Consider the following 9,078-nt stretch of genomic DNA (forward strand, 5'->3'; position numbering starts at 1 on the left):
ATATCATACATTATTTAAAAGTGTTTTAATCTATTTGCAAATCAAAAGCCTTGGTTTATTTTGAATATCTTAGTAATATTTTGCAAAGCTTGGTTAAACATTGTTTTTAAAAGTATTCCACAATCAAAAATTCATTAATGACTACCAAATGAATTGAAACTCATGAATAATTAAGGATGTTAAACACTCATTGTGAGGCAGAGTTTGAGGGGGTTGTTGAGCACCAAATCAGCTTTTTTTCTGCTGCTTGTTAATGATGTACCAGGCTCCATTGCATTACAGATGGCATTGTGGTTACAGTCAGAGGCAACATGGAAATTTTAACAAGCAGCTATACCATTGTCAGGGCATCAGTGCAGAAAATACAGTATTTAACCACCCTCAGGGCAACATGCATTGTATGGTGATCTCTTGCATGCAGAACAATGGTCCTGGTACTCACTTGACCTGGATCGAAAGACCCAAAGCTCTGAGAACTCATTGTCTATATTTTTCAAGCCATCAAATATACTGAATATTGTTAAATGTTAGGCTGGACATGAAAGGGTTTTTTAAGGACAACAGTTAGTACAAATTGATAAATGCAAAAGTCTGCACACTCTGTAAACTCCCAAAGCTTTAATGAAAAAATTCCAATTAATTTTTTGCTGCAAGCCTCTCAGCTAGATGGACATGCCCTTGCCTTTACCAAGTAGAAATGTTGAAAAGTAATTACAAGAATTAGAGATAGACATTTTTTTAAATATATTTTTTCACAGTATTGACACACTTTGTACTTTAATCTCAGCTTTAGTCCCAGGAGAACATTCTACCCCTGGGCCTACCTTTGAAACTTCGGCTTGTGTAATCTAACTCTTGTTGATATCAATCAAGGTGTTGAGGCAGCACCTCTGTCTCTCCCAACAACTCCTCCATGAGGGACAGACATTTATTTTAAATTGTGGCGGGAGCACTAAAAGTAACATAGTACAAACATAACCCTTTGTCTTTCCACATTCACTGCCACGTTTTGGGCTCTGCAAAAAGCCTCAAGAATATCTTTAAGTCTTTAGTTGAACCAAGTCCTTTTCAGTGATCTTCACTTGCAAAGTTATTATCCGTGCATATGAGGGGGCCTCTAGCAAAACTCTGACACTCTCTCAGCTACAAGGGAGCTTTTGTGTAATTATCAGCTCTGAAATTTCCAGCATGTTACTATACTCAGGGCCATACAGTGTTTCAGCAGGGACTTTGATCTGAATTTTTCTACAGGCATCCTGGATCACAGTCTGGATGCAGTGATAGACACTTGAAAACAGCTCTTTTTTAGGTTTAAGAAGGCGAGAAAAACAAGCATTCACAAAAGTCCTTACAGATTGTAAGAGTTCTCCTGACCTCTTGTCCTGCTGAAAGGCTGTTCTGGCCTCATGTACCCACTTGGGCTGCACTTTATCTCTGTTTGGATGCAAGATTTCCCCGCAGGATAAGTGTCCTCACTTACAATGATAGGGTGAGGACATGAAGATGGATGGATGGATATGGTGCTTCACAAGTGTGTCTGGCAGTGTGTCAGTGTTTTGCTGCATTAGCTATGCATTTGCATTTGAACTTGGTTCTCTACATTTTATTACACTTAGATAAGCACAGAAAACATTTGCATATAGCATCCATTCCAGTTCTATCCACATCTTCCTCAACATACAGAAGTACACATACAACACTTGACATGTTTTTTGTGTGTAGGGTTGTCTTTTTCTTGAAGCTTGTTGGGTCCCTTAAGGGCAATGCATTGTGGTTTTGAGATGGCAGACCACAGTACTGAAATGCATTCCCCAAGTGACAAATGCTTAATAATTCAGGGAGCAAAGGAGATTGGTGCAACACTTCTCCAAGAACAGTGTACAGTAGCGCAGAACATTTGCCATCAGTCAGTTTGTAAATGTTGGCGAGTCATGAATTATTCAGCACTGATAAGGGCTGTGTCACTCTGCTTTGAGAAAGTGAATACACTGCAACCAGCTTTAATAACAGCTACTGTTTCTGCTGAGCAGATGCATTTGTGCATGTTTATGTATGTGGCTTTTATCATTTTATCTTCCTTGCTTATTTTGCAGCAATTGCATGAATAATCTTTTCATCTGACCTCTTTGTACCTAGCTTCAGACTGGTAACTGTGCGGACACAGTCATCATTTTGAACAGCATGTCAAAATACTACTTAAATCTCTCTGTATTTTAGGTGTTACAAAAGGGACATGGGAAATATATGCTCATGATAAAAAGACTGAAAAAATAGGAGAGGACAGGGGACAGACATAAATCAATTAATATGTACAAGTCCCAACAGGTGGTCATATGAGACTGGTATTTCCCACTGATGGGAAGTCTTGTTTCATGTGTGAAAACTGCAACTACCACAGACCAGAGAGCTGACATCTAAAAATCTTCTTTAGCATACAAACTGCATATATTCATACATTCTTCATGACACCATCACTGTTTTCTGTTTCTGTGTATGTCTGTATGTGCGTCTTCATGCTCCCATTGCAAATGCTGAGTAACCTCATAGCACTGCAATAAAGAGGAAAAGTGTCTCAGAGCAGGGCTTGTGTAACAAACTATATGACTCTTGCTGTTAACACGCCGTCTTTAGCCACTGTTAACAATAAATATAAATCTGTAGTGACCGCATGGTAGCCTCAATAAATTGTAGAATAGAATTATTAATTTCCTGGTGTGAAATTATTTTTGAAAAACCCATTAAGGATTAAGTTAAGTGGCTATCATGCGGTTAACATGGTGAATTTAACAGTCCATTTAATTTCACACTTGCCTCCAAATCAAAGCATTCTGAGACATTTAATTAGTGTAGGTGAAATTGCCTTATTGCATTCTGTCAACAGGGTAAAAAGGGTAAAAAAGTCCAAGATTTTACACAAGCATTTTATGTCAGCCCAAATAGAGGAAATCATCATTTTTGTAATGCTCCGCTGAGGTAAAAGCCACTGAAATGCCTTTTTTGCTGTTTATTCAGGGTGAATAGGACATGGGTGAAGGCATTGCCAAGGGAAGTCCAGGGACACTGAACTAAGCTGAACTACACTAATGGATTAATGTTGTTGCTCATTCAGCACCACAGTCCTTGAATAGCGAATAGAGAGCAGCCACTGTGTTGTTTGTGCTATTTACCCGGTGCTGTGATATGTCTGTTGAAACATCATAGTGTAAGTGGCTTTTGCAAACCACCAGTTCAGCACCACGGACAGAGACAGTACGGTAATAGAGCACAGAGCCAAGCTCTCAGCTGTAAAGACAATTTTTTCCAACGACTATAAGCAGTTTATCTATATCTATATGTACCAATTTAGTCTTTCCTTCTGATATACAATATTTCCATATTTCCTCCAGAACATGTCTTCAATTATATGTGATTTTCAAGGCATTCAGGATCCCCCGGTCTGCTATCGTCTTCAGACTGAGTTCTGGATAACACAGAGGACTGAATAATTATGAAAAGTTTGTCCTACTCCTCCACTCCTTTCCCTTTCATTTTTATTTAATTTAATGAGATGACAGTATCCTTCTGGTTCCAGTCCAATACTTGGCGCAGTTGACCTGTATCATGTCAAATTCAAGCCAAATTCTGCTGGTTAATATCCAGAACCATTCTTAAATATTTATTGCAGTCTGGCTTTCTACCACTTTTTCTCTTTTCAGGGATAGCAGCCAATCCATTGTCCAGTCCGCTGAGCAGGTGATTGGCTGTCAACTACCCTTCAAAAATAGTTTCACAGCTGTCAAAAGGAAGGAAAGCCCAAGTAGAACTGACCTGCTCACTCAGGCAACCCAAACCTCCCTCTGGGATATGGAATCACTGCATTCATGTCATGGTGATGCCCGCACCATCTGCCTTCTCACACTCTGGCTCTCTGATTTCCTTGTCTCTGTGTGTTCAGTGTTTATTCAACAGGCTCACTGGTTCCAGAGAGCTTCTCTCCTCTGCTCATTACATGATTGACTGTGTCACCTGCCACCTGCCAGCCCAGCTGTTCTGCATTTGTTTATCAATGCTCTCAATACGGGGAGATGCTTTTGTGACTCTAAGATTGTCTGAGATGTCAGAGTTGTCCATGCTGTCAAATCTTTTGTTCTTTGCCCAATTGTTCTGTTGACTGCCTGGGACATTATTTATAAAGCATCTCAGATTCACTTTAAGGAATCACACTGACGGATTGAGTGGGAACAACACTGGGAGTTATGATAAAGCTTCCAAAACTAAATAAGGACGACAACTTAGAAATGGAGCTTCACCAGAACACCTGTCTAATTTATGAAAAAATAATAGTTTTAGCTGCTCCTCTGATAGTCCTCTGACAATAACTGATCTTAAAGTGCAAGAAATAAAAGCAATTCTACAACTGCAAATTCAAAGTGAGAACATATCTACAGGAGTTTTAAGGAGATATGAGTACATAATCAAAACAAGACAGAGATATAAAGAAAAATGAAGAGACTCCCCTCTACTGAAACTTTATATTCAGACGAAATCAGAGGTTTGAGTTTTCAGAAAGGACTAAAAAGACTGGAGTTGAAGGACGCAAATGAAAGAATCAGAGCTGCCTTTCTCCAAACGAGAACAGCTGGAGGGAAATCAAGGCAGACTGGGACAGCTGATGGAGCTTTGGAGAGGCAAGAATAGTTTCTGAGAGAACTGCAAGAAATGTGTGGCAGCTGAAAGTGGTGATCGGGAAAGAACATACAGCCGGTCATCAGCTTCAAGAATGAACTAATGACTCTCACAAAAGTGCATTTGAAAAGACTAGCACCTTCTTCTTCAGCTGTTTTCTGTAGGGGCTGCCACAGCTGATCATCTGTCATGCCATGTCCTCTGCATCTCCCTACGTCACAAAACCACTTGCATTTCCTCCCCTCAGTACATCTAAAAACCTCCTCTTCAGCTTTCTTTTTTTCTTCTTCACTGACATTTTTTGGCATCCTTCTTCTGATTTACCTTGTATCTCTCCTTTGCACACATCTTCTCAATCTCACCTCTCTCACTTTGTCTCCAAACTGTCTAACCTGTGCTGTCCTTGTGATATACTCATTCTTGATCCTGTCCATCGTTGCTCTCGCTGAAAGCAGCTTGGTCTCCTGTCTTTTTGTCAGTGTCACTGCCTCCAAACCATTCTCCATAGCTGGTATCACTACCATCCAGCAAACCCTCTCTTTCATTTTTGCTGTGTGAAGAGAGCATGAATGCAAAATGTGTTCAACAACTGATCATTAACAGTTAGTCTGCGAACCAGACAGCTATTAGTTAAAACTTGCTATAGAGCTCCATGTAGTCAGGGGCAGCTAAAAATAAAATAAAATAAATTAATATAAAATAAAATAAAAAGGCAAATTATCAGAAAAAACCTCACCTTCAATTCTATATGCAATAGCAAAACACTGTCTTATCCTACCACAATGCAAATAAAATGTTAAACTGTTTGATGTCCAACAGACCTATTTTCTGGACAAATACAATACGACTGCAAGCAAAATGATAAGGTGACTAAGAAAGGAGAAAGAGGGTACAAACATAGACAGACAGAAAGGGGTAGAAATCGATTGAGAACAGACACAGAGGGGGAAGAGGAACAGTCCATGCCAGCAGCTAGGAAACCGATTATGTGACAGGTGGCAAGGCCTTGACACAGACTTAAATTTGATTCCATCATGCCATTGCAACATCCTCTCCATCCTGCAATGCAATCTTCCCTTTCTCTTTCTTCTCATGGAGGCAAAAAGAAAAGACTGAGGCTCCACCACTCCAACATTTATAAAGAGAATGAGGCAGGATGGAGGCAGTAATGACCCCTCACTTCACTTCAATTGTCTCCCCAAAAGCATTTCATTAAAGGGGTGTTACTGTGGGGGATTTTCTCTCACTCACTTCACAAAGATGTAAAATGTTTCTTACAAGGGAAAATAATTTCCCTAAAAACCTTTTAACATTATGTAGGGCCAAGTTTGCATTTCTAAGGTGTGTTTTTCTAAATTGTGGCAATGGGATATTTTCATTATTGAGTCTTACTGCTGAGCTCTGGATGTGCAGCAACACTGAGCACCTCACATGTACAGCCAAGTCATATATGGAAAAGCATCAGCCTATTGGGGGGGGGGGGGGTTAAACAAGCCCAAGGTTAACCAATTAACCTAAAGCATTTATTTGTAATTGAAACTGAACAAATCCGAAATCTCAATTTTGATTATTGCATTGTAGCATTGAATACACGGACATCCATGGTAAAGAGGTCAAAGCTGAACCACAGTAAAGCACTGCAAGGGAATGTAATCTTGGATCTGTATATTAAAAGGCACTCATTCAAACAAAACAGCAGTGTCAAGCCACAGCTTTGAGAAAACTTGGCACAGTATGAAGTGAAAATGTGTCTTAGCATTTCTCTCTCTGTGTGTCATGTCAAGTTGTCTGATTATTTTGAAAGCTCTGTGGTTTCCCTGCTCCACAAGACAACCTGCATCCCATGCCCAGTCTGCCAGATCTGATCCCATATCTTTACTCCTATGACAGAAAAAAATGATTGAGTCATTTCATCTAATCCCTCTCCTCTTTACTTTTTAATGAGAACATTTTTTTACATATTTTTTTGGCTTTGACAAGTTCATAAGGAGTTCATTTTCTAAACTGAAAGTTCTAGCTTTTCTCCATCACCAGATTCATCAAAATATGCAAATATGATCGAGTGGAGCTAGCGTTTTGTTTTCAGGGAGACTTTTGCTTTTACTTTCCCTTTCCTGACAATGTTGTAAAGGTACACACACACACACACACACACACACACACACACACACACACACACACACCCTCACAAAATGCCTTTATCCTTAACGCACTGTGAATTTTTTATATGGTGCCTCAAGCTAATTGAGGCAGAGGCAAAACTCAGCACATCTTGAGAATTAAAGTGTTTGAATTTATGTGAGTGTGACCATATAAAGAAGTGTGTGTGTGTGTGTGTGTGTGTGTGTGTGTGTGTGTGTGTTACATTGCACTTACAGTACAGCATACACTTTTGCCTCCCTTTTCTCCATATTCATGTGCAGTACATGTCTGTGTTTCAGAGAGATGACAGGGGGGAACTGTAGATCTTCACTCTGGGCTTTACACGCCAGCAGGCTTTTTCTCTCTATAGGTCTCTATGCGAACAGGAAAACTGCAGATCAGTTTGATGAGAGTTTCTCTATGTCTTCTTATTCCACTTCCAGAGCAAGGAAAGGCAAAATTATCTATGGGATACTTGCACACAAAAAAGTTTGCAATAAAGCATCTGGTGTTTATATGACAGAGAAAATAAATAAAACTATGGCAATACAATATGCAAATAACCATATTAAAAGTTAGCATCCATGCATAGCTGGGTAAGAATCAAAGACATGTTCAGTTGGTGGATGGTCATCACATTCCAGATTTAAAATTAAATTAAATTTAAAAATATTTTGATATCATAAAAAAAACCTCTGAAACCTGAACAGACATTACTTTCTTGTGCTGCATTCATACAGCTTTCACAAGTATTAAAACCTTTGAACCTCTAACAACTGGTCTGTTTTATCTTTAAAACATGGGGGGAATGGCAGTTAGCATCTTGGCAAGAAATGTTGTGCATATTGCAAGGAATTAGTGGAAGGAAAATATCTTTAAGAAGCTAGGGGGAAAATGTCCAGGAAACTATTTATAATTATGTTTAGGAATTATTATTGTTTCATCTCAACAGATTATATGGTAGTATATCTGTCTTGACTGGTAAGTGTGGGGCAATGCTGATAGGATCCAAATGCAGACAAAACAGGTGGGCAAAGTTCAGGGATATACTTGCAAAGTGAAGGTATATGTAGGCTTACAGGAAGGCAGGATGGTACAGGATTCATAATGCAGGCAGGGTTCCACACTGGGAGTCCAAACAGGAAAACAAATCCAGAGAACAAGGCTGGTGAGCAGGTCAGGGACAGGAAACAGGTCAAAGTCCAGGAACAAGGGAAAAACAAGAACAGATCAGGTCAGGGTTTGGGTTCAGATGGCTCGAAAGCAAAGGCGGCAACATACAGTAGGAACTTGAACAAACTGGCAGAGAATGAGTGGAAAAGAGCTTGTTTACAGATCTGCAGGGCTGATGGGGAAAGCTGGAACAGGTGAGGAGGTGAGCAAGGCAGGTCAGGTGACTAGAGGGTAAGGGGTTACTGCAGGGCAGGAAGAGGTGGCTGGGTGTGGGAGTGAGGGAAAAAGTCAGAGGGCATCTGGTGGACAGGTGGAGAATGGCAAAGAAGAGGTTTGAGGAAGTGGGAATGTGACTGGAGCGAGGAACAGAGAGGCCATATGTGACAATACCACTTAACTGTTAAAATGAGGACTTATGGATTCAATGACCCTTGATGACCACGATAATGCGTCACTATTTTAGTTTGACATGTAAAGCAAACTTTGTTCCTTAAGCGATGGTCTTGTCCTGCCCATTAGACACACTTGAGAAGTCAGGTAACCCAAAGTGTCTACAGCAGAGAGTTAAATGACAGAGCTTATAAATATAATTCCTTTTACATTATCCCCTGTCATCTCTTTTCGGCCCTTCCCTCTGACTGCAGTGCATCACACAGTACATTTCATACCATTTGCAGCATATTTACTGTATGTTATTTCTTATTGGTGTCTTAAGGAAACAATAAAGTCATCTTGTTTTTATTTTTTTGCTTTAGAAGTGGGCGTTTGATATTGTCCAGTATATATTTCCAAGCTCTAAAAATGATTAAAGTTTAGAGTTACTTTTTTGTATCCATCCCCACTAAACTCTTGATCCAAGTTTAAATTGTTTTTCTGTGCCATTGTCCTCCTCTAAACTCCAACCTGTCCATCACTGTGCTTAATCTGTTTTCATCACCCTGTTTTTTTTCTCTCTTCTCTACCACATTCTCCACTGATTTTCTCCAAGACTGACTGCTGTGACCTCTGACTCAGGAGTTAACAACATCTATAGAACTTCTGCAACTCTATCAGATGGAAAACAACATAACCATCAAACTAACTGGTGCTTCTTCTTCC

Source organism: Plectropomus leopardus, chromosome 6 (genome assembly GCF_026936395.1).
Source record: "Plectropomus leopardus strain MGB_pleo_1.0 chromosome 6, ASM2693639v1, whole genome shotgun sequence".
Taxonomy (NCBI): Eukaryota; Metazoa; Chordata; class Actinopteri; order Perciformes; family Serranidae; genus Plectropomus; species Plectropomus leopardus.